Source organism: Anser brachyrhynchus (genome assembly GCF_964034855.1).
Source record: "Anser brachyrhynchus genome assembly, chromosome: W".
NCBI classification, from domain to species: Eukaryota; Metazoa; Chordata; class Aves; order Anseriformes; family Anatidae; genus Anser; species Anser brachyrhynchus.
The window spans coordinates 23,841,042-23,858,620 of record NC_137704.1 but is presented as its reverse complement, the minus strand read 5'-3'; the positions used below and the strand labels follow the sequence as shown (position 1 = coordinate 23,858,620).

General features: G+C 56.1%; 1 protein-coding gene and 1 long non-coding RNA gene across 3 annotated transcripts in view; one reads left to right on the top strand and one right to left on the bottom strand.

Moving 5' to 3' along the window:
- LOC308184756 (uncharacterized protein) overlaps positions 1-17,579 on the bottom strand; it is a 254,974-nt gene that overhangs the window by 25,592 nt on the left and 211,803 nt on the right. The window lies entirely within an intron of this gene.
- LOC308184881 lies at positions 4,339-16,462 on the top strand. Of its 2 annotated transcripts, XR_013942991.1 has the most exons (3): positions 4,339-12,853; positions 14,837-15,158; positions 15,243-16,462. It is a non-coding gene; the product is annotated as an uncharacterized lncRNA (long non-coding RNA). The 2 variants fall into 2 exon arrangements; XR_013942992.1 differs by lacking the exon at positions 4,339-12,853 and having other exon boundaries at positions 12,929-15,158.

The window sequence follows — 17,579 nt, the reverse complement described above, 5'->3', positions numbered from 1 at the left end:
CAATTCCCTCAGGTACTGAATTCCCTTCTCCATGGTGGTCCATTTGCTTGGTAGACATACAAGTTCTTCCTTGAAGGGATACCTTTCCTTCACAGCTGACAGGAGACGCCTCCAGAGGCTGCGAGATCGTGCTCCATCTCCAATTGCTTTGTCAATGCATGCGTCCCTAGCAAGGGATCCCAGCCGCCTGGCTTCCTTGCCCTCTAATTCCACATAATTGGCTCCCGTGTCCCAGCACCGGAGCAGCCAGGTGACAAGCTGCTCGCCTATACAGCGACCAAAATCTTTTCGCACATCTCGTAGCTCACGCTGGTATAGAGTCCGGGTAGTTACTGTTGATTTTTCGACACCCTCATCCTCATTTTCAGTCTCCTGCACCTTTGATGGCTGGTGTAGAGTCCGGGTAGTTACTGTTGATTTTTCGACATCCTCATCCTCATCTTCAGTCTCCTGCACCTTTGATGGCCCAGCCTCGTCTTCACTATGCCCAGACTTAGCAGAAGACTGTCTGCGTTCTAAACGACCTGAGCCTCTATACCATTTCTTCACCTTGTCTACAGGGGCAACTTGCACTGCTACAGCTCGTTTCTCTAACCCAGACACAGGGTCTGCCACAGGGGTTGGAATACCCTCTGCGGGGTCAACTTGCACTGCTACAGCTCGTTTCTCTGACCCAGACACAGGGTCTGCCACAGGGGTTGGAATACCCTCTGTGGGGTCAACTTGCACTGCTACAGCTCGTTTCTCTGACCCAGCCACAGGAGTGGGAGCAGCTGCAGGAGCTGGAGTGGCTGCAGGAGCTGGAGCTGGAGCAGCTGCAGGGGCTGGAGCAGCTGCAGGAGCTGGAGCTGGAGCGGCTGCAGGGGCTTGAGCGGCTGCAGGAGCTGGAGCTGGAGTGGCTGCAGGAGCTGGAGCGGCTGCAGGAGCTGGGACTGGAGCGGCTGCAGGAGCTGCAGCTGGAGCGGCTGCAGGAGCTGGAGCGGCTGCAGGAGCTGGGACTGGAGCGGCTGCAGGAGCTGCAGCTGGAGTGGCTGCAGGAGCCGGAACGGCTGCAGGAGCTGGAACGGCTGCAGGAGCTGGAGCGGTTGAAGGAGCTGGAACTGGAGTGGCTGCAGGAGCGGGAGCTGAAGTGGCTGCAGGAGCTGGAGCGGCTGCAGGAGCTGGAGCTAGGTTGCTAGTAGCATCAACTGCAGCTCGATAGGCACAAGCCAGACCCCAGCACGCTACAGTGATTTGTGTCTCTTTGGAACTGCCAGAGTCATGACACCTTTTTTTCAAGCATTCTGCCAGCTTTTTAGGATTTTGCAGTTGTTCAGGGGTGAATGTCCAAAACACTGGAGGTGACCACTGCTCTAGAAACCTGCCCATATCCTCCCACACTCCCTGCCACTCGCAACTATCCCGCCTCAAGACAGATCTCCGGATGAGATTCCTAAGTAGTTGTTTAACCCTCAACAAAACCTGAAGTGCATTCAGGAGACATAACAACAAGAGCAGGCTGGTCTGAGTATCCCAAGGATATTCAACATCTCGGAGAACCACCGTAACTAGCTCGGGGGATAAGAGGGTGGTGGTGAAGGAGAAAGGGAGAGTGAACAGGTAGGGAAACATGTCTTCCCCTGTCCCCTTCACAGATTGGCTCCCTAACGAAAACAGGCAATAGGTGTAATTGCTAATAGTTTCCGAGATATGGGTTCCAAAGTATAGAGTCGACGTCAGTGCTGAGTACAAATACCAGGTTAGAGTCGTGACCAGATATTTCATCATTTCATAAGCCATTGTTACACCGCACAGTACCATAACAATCTTAAACCAGGGCCCGGAAAGGATAAACAGTGCAACAGGGAGCACATACAGAAAGTAACGCACCATAAAACTCAATTTGGAATACAGGTACAGCAGACTGGAGATTAAGGCAATCAACATCGTGACTAGCAACTATTAAGCAGGTCCAATACTTATACCAATTTTAGTTTAACACACTCTGGTCAAATTTGTCGACATCTCAACCCTTCGGGCCCCACGTTGGGCGCCAAAAGGACTGTTGTGGTTTAACCCGGCCGGCATCTAAACACCACACAGCCGTTCGCTCACCCTCCCCCCTCCCTCTCTGGGATGGGGGAGAGAAACGGGAAAGTGAAGCCGGTGAGTTGAGATAAAGACAGTTTATTAAGACAGGAAAATAATAATAACAATAATAATAATAATAGTGATAATGGTAATAGTATTAACAATAATAATGTGTAAGAAAACAAGTGATGCACAATGCAATTGCTCACCACCCGCTGACCGATGCCCAGCCTATTCCCGAGCAGCCGGCCCCCCCACCCCGGCCAGCCACCCCTATATATTGTTTAGCATGACGTCAGATGGTATGGAATACCCCTTTGGCCAGTTTGGGTCAGCTGTCCTGGGTCTGTCCCCTCCCAGCTCCTGCTGCACCCCCAGCCTGCTCGCTGGCAGGACAGAGCGAGAAGCCGAAAAGTCCTTGGCCTGGTGTAAACACTGCTCTGCAACAATTAAAACATCAGCATGTTATCAGCGCTCTTCTCATCCTAATCCAAAACATAGCACCCTACCAGCTACTATGAGGGAAAATTAACTCTGTCCTAACTGGAACCAGGACATGCCGTTACTGCCTGCTTTCAGGAGCTGGTAACGTTTCATTTCAATGGCACAAATACTCCCACAGCTAGTGATTTGCTGTTATTCTTCTGCAAAACAAAATCCCTTTTGGGCTGGAGGAGGATTTCAGGTGTCATTAGGAGCCACCCAAGCAGCCAAATAAAGCCACCACCAAAGGACCATGAACTCTGTGTGCTGTGGCACCTGCATGGGGGGGGCCAGCAGCTGCAGACCCTCGTGCCCACAAGCTGTACCCCTTTGCTCATGCTGCCACTGCAAAGCTTCCCTGCAGCCACACCGATTCATTGTCACCTCCACCTGGCGAAGGCAGCCACAGCACAGGGCTTACACCAGGAGGTGTAAGAAGAGGAGGCCACCACCATGTTCGGGGGACGGGGGCAGTGAGTTGAGAAGGCTGGAAAAACACCAGCTGGATCATTTTGTGCCGGGGGGGAAAAAAAAAGAAAGAAAGAAAGAAAGAAAGAAAGTGCTCCTGAAAGATTAAGTGTGAGCATATCCGAGCAGGGGGGAAAGCAGGGCAAAGTTGTGAGCGTGCTGACACATCTCCTTCCACAATGCTGGAGGGATGCCCCAGCCCTGCTCGGGGACAGCTCTGTTTACAAGCTCCCATTGTCTCCATTTTTTCCTTTTCTCCCCCCCTACCCCACCCCTCCAATGTTATAGTTCAGAGTAAACAAAAGCAATCAGCCTCTCTCCAAACATTTCAACCGTCCCAAACTTTCTCCGGAGGGGGGCTGCCCATGGAATTTTCCTCATCCAAAAGAATTTTAAAATGTTCCCGTTTCAGCCTGCTTTGAATCAAGGCCAGGATGGCTCTGAAATCCTTCGCGAAATACTCGAGCTGCCCTTTGCGCAGTCCTGGCTCTGGACGTGGGACCGAGGTCCCTTCAGTACCTTCAAAACCCCCATTTGGAGGGGGAACGCCGGCATGTCCCAGCCTGTGCAAACTCCTCCAGCCCAGCCCATCACCTGCAGGGAGCCAGCAAGCTCCTGGTGGGGACAGATACAGCTTTTTATAGTTTAATGATGGAGCACCTCAATTCCCCCAGCAGTTTGCAGCTTGCTCTGTGCCTGTTTGGGCAGAGTGAGCAGGAGGGGATGCCATGCTGTGACCAGGGCCAGCGTGCTTCCCCATGGATGGAGCGGGGACACAGCCTCATCCCCTGAACATCCCTGAGAGATGGCACCTGGAGAGGACAAGGAAAGCTTCTCCAGGATGAGCCGTGGCGGGTGCCACCCAGTGCAGTCAGGGTGGGCACCCCAGGTGCTCAGCACCGAGTTTTAAGCCCAAGAAGAAGAGGTGGGAGCTCAGGGTGGGCAAGTGGAGACCCCCACAAGCTGCCCTCGGCTCTGGCTAGCACAGACGTGCTGTGGGACCTGGCTGTGCTGCTCAGCCCCTCAGCAATGGGGGCACCGGGGTGGCCCCTGCAACAACTGCAGCGAGGAAAGCTGAGCTGAAAAGCCCACCCAAGAAAGGCAACGAAGTAGGGAATCGGAGCACTAAACAAACACCCAACCTTCAGCCGGGTTGGGATTTGGCTGTCAGTGCAAGCCATTGTAGTGGCCTGGCATGTTAATGTCCCCTGCTCATTTTCCTGAACGGTCCCTGGATGGGTGTCACTGGGTAGATGGCCCCACAGCCTGACACACACCAGGGCACATTGGGGAGCCCCTACACCCTCACCCCACTGCCATAACTCCCCCCAGTGGGACACACAGGGGGCTGGGGGGGGGGGCTGTAACCCTTCAAAGCACCCACATGGTTGCCCTGGGAGGGCCGGTATCTGCTCTGTCCTTCCCCCCCCCCATGGGCACAGACCCCAGGCAGGGAGGTATCTCGGCTCCAGGTGGGGTGGGGGTCATGCTGAGAAAGGGGGGGGGTCCCCTGCTGCCGCCTGCTGCCCCGCCGGCTCTGCACCATCTCCTGGGCAGCCTCGCCAGTGCAATGCCATGCTGCCTTCTCCTCCTGCACGGGGGTCCCCCTTCCATGGTCCCCCTTCAACCCTGCCCAGCAGCCCCCTCCCTTATAAAGGGGCCAGGCAGCGGCTATGTGGGAGCAGAGCCTCTGGCACAGCAGTTGGGGCTGCAAGGCAAGACTCCCTCAGGTGTGTTTGCCTTGGCCAGGGCTCAAGCCCGTCCAATTAGAGCTACAGAAAACATATATTAAAAAGGAGGGGGGAAAAAATAATACTCTCTCCCACGCTGGGGCCCTGGGCTTGGCTGGAGTTTCTCGGTCAGCCAAGCACAGGTGATGTAGGCTCTGCTGGCAGCCGCCCGGAGAGGGAGGGATGTTTGTGGATATTAAAATGCAGTCGTAAAGAAGAATAAAAGGGCAGCCTTGTTTCGGAACAAGTCTACAAGGCTTTCCCCTCTCCCAGCATGCTTGGCACCTGTCTGGCTCTGCAGCGCTGCTCGCGAGTGGCTCCAGGGCAGCCAGCGCGCGGTCACAGCCCCAGCATGTCCTGGGGAGGGCAGGGACAGCAGCCTGCCCTGAGCATCCACCTGGGCCACCCCCATGCCCACCATCAGCTGCCCCACAGACCGGTGGCACCTTGGCACAAGCCCATTTGCTGATGCTCAAGGAGCGCAGCCAGCCCAGCACCTTTGGGCAGACAGATTTCGAAGCACCCCTGCAGCCTCCTGTGTGGGGTTAAAACTGCAGCTTGCCCTTGTCGTTAAACCACCCCTGCACATCCCATCCCAGTGCTCACTGCCTGCCCTTTCTCCTGCCCAAAAGTCCTGCTCTGCCCATGGGAAACCTCTTGGTATCAGGTCTCCAGGGGTGAAGGAGAGGACAGTCAGAGTTTCTGCTTGCACTGCCTGGCATTGGGCCTGGCTCCAGCATTTACCAGCAGGCAGGTCGGGAAGGAGGAGAGATATGGATGGGGGGTGGCAAGGTTTTACTTCCCCCACTCGACTCCCTTGGTGCAGATCTGGGAGAGCAGCTGCAGCCGTCAGAGTATGGCAAGGGGCAGCTTCGACCCCACATCCATCCCCAATGGTGGATGCAGCTTCCCTGCAGTATCTCCTCCTCTATGTGCTGGCCTCCTTGCTACTGTGCCCCGCTGCAAAAAGCAGCAGCCAGGCAGTGCGGGAGCAGCCCCAGCCAGGAAGGTGCCCCCATCCCATCCCCTCCCTATCTGCTCGCCCAGTGCACACCTGGCTTCTTGGCGCAGCAGCTGCCCTCTGCCCCCTCCCTGAGCAGCTCCCAGCCACGTGGCAGAAAGGAGGGGGATGATGGGCTGCAAGCCCAGTAGCCTCCCCCATCCCTCCCTCCTTCCCTCCGCCTTTTCCCTGGCATCTCCCCAGAACCACAGGCTCACCAGGCCTCCTGTCCCCTCACCGTGCTGCGAGGACCCCGTGCACACCCCGTCCCCTTGCCATGGTGCAGCCCCAATAACTAACACCCTGGGTGCTGTCGGGACAAGCAGGGCCCGTCCTTTGGCCGTGCTCCCTCCCCGCAGCAGTGAAATCACATCTGGAGAAAGCACGCGCAGTGCCGGTGGGTCCCCCCCGCCTCCCTTCCGCTGCTCCCAGTGAGGCCGCTCGCTCCCTGCCCACTGGCTGGCTGCCCCAGCTCTGCAAAACCCTGCTCCCTGTGGGACCCCGCTGGCCCCACACTCAACCCGGCATTGCAGATGGACAGAGGGACGCTCCAGACGTGTGGCCTGCGAGGGAGCTGGTGGCAGCCCCGGCGGCCTCCTCTGTAGGTGCGTGGGAGGGCGGCGGGGCCAGCAGGCTTCCTGAGCTCATAAAAGTGCTCCCAGGGAGCGAGCAGCAACCTCTGGCCTCCCTCTAATCTTCCTAACAGCAGCACAGCCCCTCCAGAGCCGGGGGGGTGGTGGTGATGAGGGACAAGCCACTGCCACTAGCCACCAGACCCCAGCTGGCACGTGGCACGCGGGTGATTAATTCAGCTCTTTAAACGCCTCTGCAGCACGGGACCGTGGCTCCGGGATAGGGCTTAATTATATTCCTCTGCTGCCCGTGCACTCTTCTTGCTGTAACACTGCAGGGACCACGGGAATAGTATCCCTGCCACTGGCGTGGCTGGCACTGAGTGAGCCTTGGTGCCGGGGACCTGGTCGGGAGCGCGCTGAGGCTGCAGCTCAGGGCTATAAAAAGCACTGCTGTAGTATGCAGCATGCTGTTTCGGGAGGGGAGGGAAAAAATAAAAATAAAATCAGGTGCCAGATGAGTCAGGGAGGGACAGCACACACTTCTGGGTCAGGTTTGGCCCCGGCGCAGCGTGCATTCTTCCCTTCCTCACTGCTTCCCAGCCAGGAGCCCGGAGATGTCCTAGCACAGCCGGGGAGTGCAGAGCTGAGATTTGGCAAGGCCCCGAGGGTGGAGGACGGCAGCGAGGCTGGGACAGCAGAGGAAGTCCGGGGGACGATTGGCACCTCCTGCCAGTGCCACAGCCTCCCCTCGCCTGGCCCAAAGATGCGGGATCTGGGCACCCAGCCTCCTGGCAGCTCTCCCCTGGCAGCTGGCTTTGGGCAGCGCTCAATGTTTGTCCAGAGGATTAACCGTGCCCTGCTTTACAGCCAGAGGTTCCCATCCCCATGTGATGGCAGGGCTGGTGCAGCCATGGCAAGAGCGGGTACCTTGCTGTGACCCCAGCACCTGTGGGCACCCCAAGGGGGACCTCACCTGGAGACAGCAAAAGCCAGGGGAAAAGACATCCAAAGGGAGCTCCCCGCCCTGGGACGTGAGATGTTTGCACAAGCCTGAGTGGGGGAAGGTCAGGTTAATTTTAAACCTGAATAAACAAGGGGAGAAGGCAATGCCAGAGCTCACCCTTCCCTGTGGCTCCCTGCATCCCTGCCAGCGGGGATGCATCCAAGCACAGCTGCATCCAGCCCGGGGCTCAGCCCCGGGACTCTGCCCGGCCCCAGGGACCGTGGGGACAACCCCATGGCGTCCCAAATACTCCCCTGCCGCGGGGCCTCCCTGACTTCGAGGAGCTCCCAGCTGAGTCAGTGCTGGCAACGGGATGGGTGACAGCGCAGCAGCTCCCACTCTCCATCCCCAAACCCCTCCAGCCACAGCACCAGGTGCCCAACCTGGCTCCCGCGGGGAAGCCCCCATGCTGTGCCACCCCATCCTTCTGGGGACAGCTGTCCCCCCCCCAAGTGCCCCAGCTCTGCCTCTTGGGAAATAACCAAGAGAGGAAAAAAAAATAAAATACTGTTTGTGGGTCAAGAGGAGAATGGAAAAAAAAAAGTTTACATTTTTTGTGCCAAAAGGAAAATGAAAACCAAAACATTTTGTTCTAAATAATAGGCCTTGTTTAGTTTTCAGTGGTTTTACTTTTTAAAAATGGTTCAAATTAAATTGAGCTAAATTTGACTTCCAAACATTACCTTGGGGTGGGGTATCAAACCAAATCAAAATCAAAACGTCTCATTTGGAAAATGTCAGAACGAAACACCACAGCTTTTCCAGCCCAGCAAGAGCCAAAGCCAGGCGCTGAACCCAGCCTCAATTCACAACTTGTGCTGGCTTCCCAAAAACTGTCTTTACTGTCTTTAGTTGTTTTTTTTTATTCCAGCAAATGAAGCAGCTGCCCACCATAACCCCCTGCCGGCTGTGCCAGTGGGCAGCTACCAGTGCCGGCACTGCCGGTGTGTGACTCCCAGCGGGGACGACCCCGCGCCCTGCTGATGCACTGACGAAGCCTGCTGCAGCTTTGCACCCGAGTCTGACCCAAGCTGCTCTTTAAAACTTCTGTTTAAATGTCTTTTCTATTAGGTCAGCATTCTTCCTTCGTGCAGAGAAGCCAACATAGGCTCCTCAGTGCCGGCTGCTGGAGCTCTGTCAGCGAGCAGCCTGCCCACACTATTAAATTACCAAGAAAAATTGATCGTTTCTCCAAGCATTGGGTGTGTTAATGTCTCTTGCAGTGGCAAGGCCCGCTACAGGCGAGCTGTTAATTGGAAATTCATAGAGCTGGCTGCAAAAGTTTCCTTCGGCTCCACTCCACCCTGCCCTTGTTGAGGCGAGGGATGGTGGGGAGGCGTTTGCTGCCCTCCCTGAAACACCGGGGAAAATAAGTGAGGAAAAACCCTCAGGGACCTTTCCGGGTACTGGAGGAAGCAAATGCACAGCTGGCGCGGTCCGGCTCCAGACCTGCTCACTGCTAACCCCAGGTTCAGCGTGTGCCACCCCACTGTTGGGGACACTGCCCCACCACCTCTTTTAGCTACATCCCAAGGAACAAAATTAGATGTTATCTGCCCCACAGACCTTGCTTACATCCTTCGCCCATCCCAGGCGAAGCGTGAACACTGCTAGTTATTTAAAAAGCTCCAGCCCAGCTCAACCTCCATCTCAGCATTCTCCTCCCGGGCTGCTTAGAGGCCAAACCTCTGCACCTCGCTGGCTGAGCGGAGTCCTTGGAGGCATTTTCAGAGCAAAGAGCCCCGCGGTCGGAGTTGCAGGGATCCCAGTGCTTATCTGCAGCCTCTGGGGAGGGAGCAAGGCGGGGTTTGCAGCAGCCCAAGAGCTTTGTCAACAGGATGCTCCAGGAGCCTGTCCCCTCCAGAGTTCATGCCCGGCTCCGTTGCGAGGGGCCGCATCCTGCTCCCTGCATGCACCCGACGCTGCGGGGAGCAACGCAGCAGCCAGGGAGCCCCACGCAGCCACGCTGCTTTTGGGTGCTGCAGGCACAAGGACAACGAGCACAGCTCCATATGGAGATGGGGAAGAGAGCAGGGCACAGAGTTTGGGATGGCTGAGGAAAAAGGGACGCTTCCCCGGTGCCGTCACGCTCCATCCATAACGCTGTAAAACTCAAAGCCAGGATGGGGCTGAGCAGCCTCAGTGGAGCTGCAAAACAGCCTCCTGGAAGCCTCTCAGGAGCAAAAAGTCAAAAGCAGACGAAGGGCAGCCAAATTCCCAAAGTTGCATGTTGGCCCTTGCGAGCCGAGGATGGAGCAACAGCTGGTCCAGCCCACTAGCTCCTCCTAAAACTTAGCGTCAGGTAAAACTCATGGAAAGTGAAGGAAAGACTCCCGTGGACTTCCCCAGGGATTCAGGGCCAGTCCCAGCTCTGCACGAAAGTCTGGGGAGATGCCAGCTAGCCTGGGCACCATGCGTGACAGTGGCTTTCGCAAAGCGAAGCAGGGACACCGCAGCTGAGCCAGCCCCGGGGGACCTTAGCGGGGCTGTTTCAGCACAGCTGTCGGGATCTGCAGCCCCTCTGTTGCAACCCTGGCACAGCACTGGGCGATGCTCTGGCACAGCTGCCTGCCGCCACCCTGTGCAGCAGGGGGTCTCACTCAATGTCACTGAGGCCCTTTTGTGTTTTTTTTTTTTGTTTGTTTTTTTCAGCTACTTTTGCAGGAAGGCACGGTCTGAATCACGCCTTTCATGACATTACTGAATTCAGGAGGCATTGATGCCTGCACCGACTTTCATCAAAGAGGGGCTGGCGAGATCCCAGCTCCAGCTATCGGTCTGGCCAGGATGAAGCACTTGGGGTTTCGGTCCCAAAGGATAAGGCTGGTGAAAGCACAGGAAGGCAAAGGAAACAGCTGAACCGGCATCACCATGCCAGCCTGCTGGGCACAGGGACTTGCTCTGCACGGAGCCACCACCTCTCACATGCTCTGTGAGCAAATCCAAACCCACATGCCAAAATCAGGCGCTCACCCTTAGGGCTGCCCACAGAATGCTACGTGGCATCCCCTACATGGGATGAGACCCAGGGGCAATCCCTTTCTCTTGGTCCCCAGGAAGACCCCCATGGTGGCTGCAGAGCTGATGCCACCCGGACATGCTCCCAAAAATGGTGCCAAGCCAGCACTGGGCCCCTCTGTGCCCTGGCGTGGCAGAAAGCTCTGCTGGCTCATGGGTTCTGTCACTTGGTGTGGCTCCAGCATCATTGTTTTAACCAAGCTCACTATCCCTTGTTTTCACTTTAGGAGCTTGGGTAAAATAGAAAATGCCCAAATGACCTTCTTTCCACCATCAGGATTTCATTAGATGAAGGAGCCCTAAACTTTTCCACCCCTCCCTATAAGGAAATCTCTGCAGGGCCGTAACCATTTCTATTATGCTGTTTCTATTTCTGCCCTCTCCGTATTGAGAGGAGGGGACCAGAGCCCAGAAGTTGCTGGGGAGCCCTGGAGTGATTTCCAAAACCCCACTAAATGCTTTCAGCATCAGCCCTTCTCCCCACGGCCAAGCATTTTGTTCGCATTCTTGCACAGCGCAGCAAACGTTTCCACCAAGTTGTCCACAGCGAGGTCTTCATGGTCTTCCTGAGTAGCTACAGACCAATGAAAACCCGAGGACTTGCACGATTTTTCTAATCCTTGCTTACAGCAGGTGTTTTCTCACACTGCTCGATAAATGAGCTTACCTGCAGTTCCCCCAGCTGTCGCCACCCGCATGGTTCAGCCCCATGTCCGACTGCACCAGCTCTCACCCAAGGTCCATCCAGCCTGGCTGCCATCTCCAAAAGCATCTTCAGAAAAAGTATGTGAGCAGATGTGGCCTTCCCCCAGCCAGACCCTCCATCAAACCCTTCTGAAATCCCTTGTAAGCTTTTTCAGCAATGACTGATCCCTTCTGGCCCGAGTCCAGGCTCCGCTGGTCAGATGTGACTAAAGCACAAATCCTGCTAAGACAGAGGTGAATCAAGTCCTACAGTGCAGTTCGCCTTCTCGCTCCTCTTCTCCCAGACCCCAAACACCAGATGCAGCTGAGAGGAGGAGACATTTGCTTTTTTTTCCCCCCACGTCTGAGACTTGTGCCCTGGAGAGGAGGTAGGATCGCACCCCTTGACCCTGCTCACTCGTCCATCCTTCCTCCTGCCAGTTCCTGTGAGCAGTACAGCCCGCAGCAGAGCCTGACGCACGCTTTACAGGCTGTGGGTGCTGGGACAGCACAGCAGAGTCCAAAGCTCACCCTGTTCCATGGCCGTGCCAGGGCTGCCCAAGTGACAGGGTGACAGAGAATTGGGAAGCAGCCAGGCTCGAGAGAGAATTCCTATTAACACTCTGAGATGACAAACCTGCTTCTAACTTCTAGAGGAATTTTTCTTTTTTTTCCATGGAGACGGTCCATGGGAATATGACCGTTACAGAAGACAAGCAAGCCATGACTATAAGACATCACCTCCCTTTCCCACCTTCACAGCCTGGAAGGGAGGATGCACAGGAGAACAACATCACCAGGAGGTGTGGAGATTTGCTGCAAAGAACTTGGGCCACGGGGTCACTAAATCCCCGTCCGGAAAGACTTGGTGATTTTCACACGTGAGATGCTTTCGTAACCACAGGAACACTTAGAAAAACCAAAAACTCTCTAAACATCCCAACAAGTCACCCCAGATATCCCAGGGCTAATTCCTGATGCTGGGTTTGCATCAGCATCCCGAATGCTAGCGAGGCCCCATTGCACTGCCCAGGGGGAAGAGCTCCCAGCTGAGCCAAGCTCTGTCCTCGGCTGTGGCTTCGGCATGGGCAGAGCCACCCTATTCCATGAATGAACAAGAAGAGAGGAAACAAAAGGGGAGAAGTGCCCAAATTTTGCTAAGGATGCTGTGCGGGAGGAAAGCAGAGCCATGAGCTGGCTGGCACCTGCCCCTCCTCCAGGAAGCATCTTGCAAGGGGTTTTCCTTCACAGCAAAATCTGCAAGGAAAGAGCAGCCTTGTGTGCCCGCATGAAAGCGCTGTACATGCACAGGCACATTGCCAGACTGGGTTCGATGCATGCTCTGCCCAAACCCCCAGCACACATCTCCAGCGAGATGTTTACAGCCTGCCAGTCACCCTCCCAAATCCTGAGGCTCTGCCGTGATGCCAGATGAAAAAAATAAGCACCTTGCATTACCAGCCTCACCAAGGGACTGTGGCTGTCCCCCGGCCGAGGACGGATGGAGTGAGCTGGAGATGGAGAGAGAGGAAGATCAAGGCAGCTCAGAGCTGATCCGACACAAGGAGACAAGAATCTCTTGGCTTGCTCAACCTAACAAAATAATGAAGATGCAGGGATACAGCGGGGTAAACACTGGAGAGGGAGTAGACGTCTTGAACTAAAAGCACAATGTTGGCACAAAGCCACATAGGAATCCAGGAATATACTTGGGCAGGAAATCAGAAGGAGGTTTAGCCCTGCATGAACAGGAAGAGCCTGGAGGCGCCTTTGAACACAACCGGAGCAGAAAGAAAGGGCTTGAACCGAGAGCTTGTGACAGGTGAGGATGCCACACTCCGTCCCCGGCTGTCCGTGTTTCCCCTCTGATGCTTAGGATGGTCCAGGTGAGGTGGGGGAGAGGACGAGAGGGCAGGGCTGGGTGGCACTTGGGTACCTGCAGACGGGGGGGACGCAGCAGCTTCTGATAAACCCGGCAGCCACAAAAGGGAACTGGCACTGCTTCCAAGCTGAAGATGGCAGGGAGACTCGCAGTGCTGTGAGTCATTCATTCATCCTTCATAAACAGGGCCTGCACCTGGCCAAGCATCCTTTTCCCCCTGCTGCCGTGACAGCCAGCCTGGAGACTTCTCCAGGACAGGGAAAAAATGGCTTATCAGATATGATGAAGTTTTTCCTTCCCCGTGAGGCTCCCAAAAGACTGAAGCAGCTCACAGAGCAGGAGGCAGGGTGAACCCTGAGCTGCTCTTCCCTACGGAGCAGAGGGCACATGAGTGCTATGGGGTGGGGGACACGGTAGCCACATCCCACCCCATTCCCATCCCGAGGAGGAGCCCTGCTGACCCGGCTTCCACCAGCAGGTAGCCAGTGGGGCTCGTGTGCCCCACACCAGGCTGGGATGTCACGGGCTCCGTGCAGCCCCGAGCGTAACAACCACACCATGACCTGCCCTCGCATAAATGCTGGCAGAGCGCAAACACCCCACCTCCTCCGGCAAACACCGCCGCCAGACGTGGCCGCAGCCATGCAGGAGCAGGCACCTCCTGACCTCCTGGCACCCCCTCGGCCACCGACACCGCAGGTTTCTCGCCGTGGAGATCGGATTAAAGAAAAGGCTGAGGAGCAGTGACTAAGACAGCGGCCAAGGGCAAGGAGGGACAAGGCAGGCAGAGTCCTTGTGGTGCCTGTGCATGGGAAAGCAGGAAAGCGCCTCTTTCCGTGTCTCTCCTAATTGAGAACAGCTTTTCCCTCCCCCGACCTCCCAGGAGAAGACAGGGCCCTGCCAGGCGGCTTGCCTGGTATTGTTCAAGCCTTCCTCCAGAAAACTCTCCCCAGAGCCAAGGAGAGTGTGTGTGTGGGGGGGAATCTGCAGATGATGGGGAAGGGGCTCCCCGACCTCTTTCCACCCCTTGAGCATCTCAAGGCAGCAGCAAGGCTGCTGAGGCATGCTGAGCCAGGAAAGGCAGCAGCACCGGGTACCCCCATAGGCAGGCTGGAGGGGGTCCGGAGGGGTGTGCTACTTTTCACCGTGCCTCTGGGGCAAGTGGCAAACCACCGGGATAAACTGGCACCGGGAGCCTGCCCACAACCGGGCGCCCCTCACCACGGCATCGGGGCGTTGGCGAGGAGTCGTGTTATAAGGGGAGGGGAAAAAAGTCGGGATGTGTGGGGAGGGGGTGTGCCAAGGAGGGTGTCTTACCTTCCTGTGCTCCTCCGTGGCTATGTGTCCATGGTGCTCGGCTGACGTGCGGAAAGCAAACTCCACAGTCAGTAAGAATGTAAAGTAGGTATGTTTATTCAGCGCTGGGCGGCACGGGGGGGTAGTCCCACCAAAGTCGTGCGCACCCCAACACGGCACTTGCCTTGGTTATATGTGGTGAAGAGTTACATATGCATGAAGTTTCTCGAGACGCCTATACATATGCATGACCTATCCCCGCTTTGTATTAAAATTAGTTCCAGGGAGTCATTTTCATTGCTTCCTCCTATCCACGCTTGCGCAGTGTTTTCTGGTAGTGGTCGCTGGGGGTCGTGGGGATGAAGATTAGTGAGTCTTCCTCGTCACTGATGGTTGACCTCTCATCTCAGTGCAGACTCATAAGCTTCTCAGCTTCTGCTTAAACTGCAGATGCGGTTTCAGTTGGTTCTTGAAATGTATTTCCTGTTTCTATCAGGAACTGTTTTTCGTGCACAATAGGTAGCGGAAGATATAGTACATATCCCTTAGCCTGTCTTATTTACTAAAATTCCTTTGGCTTCCTTTCACACGTTCATTAGCCTATCTTATCTACTGAAATTCTTTCAGCCTCCTCTCACGGTGGACCGGGACCGGGACGAGTGGTACCGGCGGCGGGGAGCCCGCTGCGGGCTACTCGGGGCGGCAGCGGGTGGTCCGGTCCAGCCGCCACCGCCACACAATTGGAGCAGGGCGCTTCCAATCCTCCTCCGCCTCTCTGAGACTCTTCCTGTGCCTGCGATCCGCACCTGGCTCCCGCATCGGCTCCGGCAGCTCCGCACCCCCCCGGGCACCTCGGGGCCCCCCCGGGCACCTCGGGGGGCAGTGCCCTCCGGCATCCCGGCGGGGGTCGGGGCTGAAGAAAAGGGTTTTTACGTCTTCGCGGCTTTCAGTAAGTGCATTCCCCTTTTCCACGAAGCCTTACGTGTTTTTCCTTTGGATTTATTTTTATTTTTATCTTTTGATTTCATCGGAGTGAGAGTTTTCGGGAGGAAGGAACACGTTGAAACTCTGCAACGGGAAAGCAGCTAGTGAAGACCCACTGGGGACTTCCCCTCCCCTGGCTCCTGGGGCCAAGCGTGGTCTGGGGTCCCCGGGTAAGGACATCGGGGCCGCAGGTTTCCCTCTGCCTGGGCATGGTGCCCGTGCTGAGAGCTACCTGCTCATGCTCTGCACCCCACAATAGCAAGCCCGAGTCATCTCACCTCCTGCCTAACCCTGCAGTAACAAGCTGGTGTTTTCCATCGCCCCAGCCCTCCCGTGCAACCCTGCAGTAACACAGCGCCCCAGAGCTGGTGCACGCTGCCATCGCCGCAGCAGCGCTGGCACAGGCGGCGTTCCCGGGGAAGTGGTGTAACCAGCAGGGAAACCCCTCCCTGTCTGGAGTCTCCTCTGCCTCCTGCCCTGGTGTGTTAAGGAATTTGATGAGCAGGATATAGGATGTTAAGGAATTCGATGAGCGGGATCTGATGGGCAAACCGACCTGTCCCTTGGGGTGGCAGGGCTGGGGGATGACGGATCCCTACTCCTCAGTAGTGCCTGTGCTGCCATACGGGTTGGAGAAGTGGGGGCTTTGCTGCTGTTTGCAATCACAGTGAAGCCAGGGATAAAAGAGCGGGGGCTTGCTTAATCGTATTAATGATTTCTGAATAAAACAATCATAATTATTAAAGCCAGGAATGAAAGAATGGGGGCTTGCTTAATCGCGTTAAAATAGATATTGCTGAGTCTCTTTGCTTACTACTGTGCAAATTAACCGAAACAAGGAGTCTCGGGGCCCCTCACAGAAGATGTTTCCTGACAAAAATGGGGAACTTGTCTCAAAAACCAGCTGAGACGGACCTTGTGGTTTGGACAAGAGCCAAGGAGCAGCTGAGTCTGTACAAAGGCAGGGGGTCAACTAGTGGTGATGAAGAGGAGTTATCGGACTTCATCCCCACGACTCCCCGATGACCACCACCAGAAGGCACTGCGCAAGCGCAGACAGGAGGAGTTTATGGAAATGACTTCTTGGAGCTAATTTTAATACAAAGCAGGGATAAGTTATGAATATGTATAGGTATATTGGGAAACTTCATGAATATGTAACTTTTTACTGCATATAACCAAAGCAAGTTGCCGCATTAAGGTGCACATGCCTTTGGGAGCTATCCCGCATGCGCCTGGCGCCGAAATAAACCACATACCTACTGTATAACTCATTTGCTTTGAGTTGTAGAGTTCTTCCACAAATCAACAGTGGTTCCCCCTGTCCAAAATGGGGACGGCTGCTGTGCTCCTGGGGCTTTGGGAGAGGTTGGGCGAGATACGCAGCCGCACTGCGTGTACACACTAGTCTGTGGTTGAAGCTTGGTGCCCACATTGCGCTAGGAATGGCCTAGCTCGGCACATCTGCTCGTGGCCTGGGCTGCTGCTTCGCCAGCCACATGTGGCTGGATCCGTCCTGCCTGTGCTACAGGAACTGGGGCCCTGCCAGGGTTGGGGAGGTCCCTCCCTGAGTTGGCCCCATGGCCTCTCAGGTGCTTTGCAGGAACGCCTGGCCCCACCAGCCCACTCATGTCTGCCCTGAGCCAGCGGCTTATGTGGTTTTGGGGAGCCTGTGGATGTAGGGGGGCTGCTTCTGGGCAGGGAGAAGTCCCCTCCATACAGTTCCTTGCTTCCCCTTCCCACTCCCAAACTGCTTCACTCCCCGATACCCTGCAATCTGCACGGTGGACGGATGCCGAGCATCCTGCTGGATCAGACCCTTAGGAAAGGCCAGAGCTGAGTGGGTGGCAGCGAGCATTTGGCTGTGGGTCTCCCACCCCAGGAACAGAGTTTGGGCTTTCTCCCACACTTCATGGTGCTCGCCTGGCGCCGGGAGCCGGGCTGCTCAGCACCGGCAGGCGGCCATGTGCTGCTTTCCCTGCCGCCGCAGGACTGGAGAGCTGAGCTGCGCTGCAGATGCAGGGAATCTCCCAGCTCCGCTGGGCTTGAGGCTGGGAAGGCAAGAGGAGAGGTTGATTTGGAGAGGTCTTGGGTGCCGATAGACACCCCACAAGGGCACTGGGATGAGGGACATAGGGCCACGGGGTTTGCTGGGGCTAAGCAGAGCCAGCCGGGGCGAGCAGAGCCTGAAGTGTTGAGCGAGGAAGGGGCGGTTTTGGCAGGAGTGGTTTGTGATCTGCCAGTACAGCGGGGTGCTGGGCAGGGCTGGGGATGCGAGTTCAGGCACCTTGGGGCCCCTGGGCAGGGTTCCTGGCACACAGCGAGTTGGGCACAGTCTGCAGCTCTGACTAGGCAGATTCTTCCCTGCTACATCCTCACGCTCAGG